The sequence below is a fragment of the Coenobita brevimanus genome, chromosome 13 (assembly GCF_032717465.1).
Source record: "Coenobita brevimanus isolate Jiangsu-jjx chromosome 13, ASM3271746v2, whole genome shotgun sequence".
Classification (NCBI taxonomy): Eukaryota; Metazoa; Arthropoda; class Malacostraca; order Decapoda; family Coenobitidae; genus Coenobita; species Coenobita brevimanus.
Genome location: NC_136966.1, coordinates 7,082,817 through 7,085,316, shown reverse-complemented (window position 1 = coordinate 7,085,316; position 2,500 = coordinate 7,082,817).

Sequence of the window (2,500 nt, the reverse complement as noted above, 5' to 3'; positions counted from 1 at the left end):
AGCAGTTGTTTTCTTTAAATATATTCCTAAGTTTGATTTTATAATACTTATATCACAGTAATAAAGACATACTTTGCACTGATATTACTATTCACTCCTACAGAATCTTGAAAAAGAGAGAGGGAGCGCAACTGCGTATACGAAGAATGAAGATGAGCTTCTCGTGTGTGTGTGTGTGTCTGTTAGCAGAGTAGCCGTGGAAGAGGAGGATGGGTTGTGATCGGAAAATGTAGGAAGTTGCTTGTCAAGGATGCACACACACACACCTGTCTCTGGCGTGATTAGCGAACTGGCGTGTATGGGGGCAGGGAAGGGGGATGGGGAGTGCAGCTGGCAGGTGCTATGAAGAGAGGGTAAACGGGATGAGGGATGGGGGAAAGGAGTCGTGAACGAAGAGTGACGGACAAGCCGGGGAAGAGAAAATATGACATGCCTGAAGATTGGGTTCATGAATGTATGTGGATGTAGTATGATTGAGGCTAAAAGGGAGGAGATTGGGAGAATGTTTCAGAGAAGAAAGCTGGACAAATTAGCTTTGAGTGAAACGAAGATAAAAGGGAAGGGTGAGTTCATGTTTGGAAGTGTGAAATGAAGATTGTCAGGTGCTGATAGAGGAAGGGCAAGAGAAGGTGGGCCTTGTTAGTGAGTCCGGAAGTACAGCAGTCGCAGATTGAAACAGTGAGGTGTCATCGAGACTGATGTGGGTGAGGCGAAATTTGAACATGAGTTGTGGGTATTATGAGTGCATATGGGCCTCAGCAAAGGGATGAAGAAGAGAGGTGTCTTTCTGGAGGAATGCTGCACATGAGTGCCTGCAGAGTTTATGCGAATGGTTTAGTGTGGCAATGATGGGAGATCCACGCTAGAGTGGGTAATGTAGCAGTTGAAGGTGTAGTTACATGCATGAAAATGCCTGGAAGAAATGAAACGTAATGAATGATAGGGATGTGTGAAGAGTTTAGAGATATGATTGGAAAGACATTGTTTGAGAAGAAAGATATTTATACATATATATGAAGAGAGCAGAGGTGGAAAGGTTAACTATAGAGCTTTGATGGATTCAGGGGTTGTGTCTAAACGGGGAATGTAACAGGAAGATTGCTGGATGCAGAGAGTTCCTGAGAGGGGAGGGTGGAGAGTACAACTAAATCCGACCACTACCTGGGGGAGGGAGGTTAAGAGTAGGGCAGAGGTGGGTGAGAGCTTAGGAGGGTTAGGTGTGGTAGGGAGGTTTTGAAAGTTAAGTGAGCTGGATAAAAGAGAGAAAAGATAGAGTATCAGGAGAAATTGAAAGATGAGTGGAACGCAGTGGGAATGATCAGGAAAATGGCAGTGGAGGGGAGGAAATTTGCAGTTGTTTAAGAGTGCTGTGGTGGGGCATGCAGAAGAGGTGTGTGGGTGCGAGACGTGTGGGTGGTGGTGTAAGAAAAGGAAGTGGATGGTGGGTGTGAGGAAGTAAGTATGGCTGTATGAGAAGAGACGGTAATAGCGGAAGTGTGGCTGCAGAGGAAGGATGAGATGTCATATGAAAGGTATAAGGAAAAGAGGGACTAGGATGAGAAGGGATAAGTGTAAAGGATGCTAAAGTGGACAGCAGATGAGAGGTGGGGTAGGCGGCTGATGAGAATTTTCAACAGAATAAGAAAATACGGAAGCGAGGTGAAAAAGGTGCTGAAAGGGAGAATGAGAAGTAAAGAACGAGTAAAAGCAGAGGATGGAAAGATGTTAATTGAGATGGATGCAGTATGGAAGATATGGGCAGACATTTTGAAAGATTGTTAAATGTAGAGATGGTGTTGGTATTGAGATTGAGATAGATAGCAGTGTTGAACAAATGCGGGTTGGGAGAGTTGAATGATTCTTTGATCACGAATGAGGAAGTGGAGAAGGTGAAAAAGAGATGAAAACAGGGGAAAGCTGTAGGTATGGATGTAAGTGTGCTGTGGAACGCCTGAAGGGTGGTGGAGCGACTATTGTTGACTGAAAGTAAGATTGTTGAATGTATGCTTTGGTGAAAGGCATGGTACAAAGTTGACTCGGCAAGTGCTTATGTGGTCCTCGCTTGGTATAAAGGTTATGGTTTGATGGGCATGAATGTACTAGCTTTAGGGGTACACAGTCTCATGAGTGTTGTAGGTGGGTTTACGGTAGAGAAACACTATGAGAGAGTTAGGGTAACAGAGGGAGTGATTGGTGATGAGCAGTGTGGCTTTAGGAAAGGATAGGGAGACAGTGTTGATCAGGTGTTGGCTGTGAGACAAGTGTGTGAAAAGTATTTATCGAAAGTGACGTGTTTTGGTCATTCATGGATTTAGAGAAAGCAAATGATAGAATTGATAGGGAGGCTTTGTGGACTTGTTTTAAGATTGAATGGATTTGATTGCAGATTACTAAAAGGTGGTGAAAAGCTTATATGCAAATAGGGAGAGCAAAAAGAGTGGGAAATGCCGTGAGTGATTGGTTTCCAGCAGAGAGTGGGACTGCGAGAGGGATATGTGAT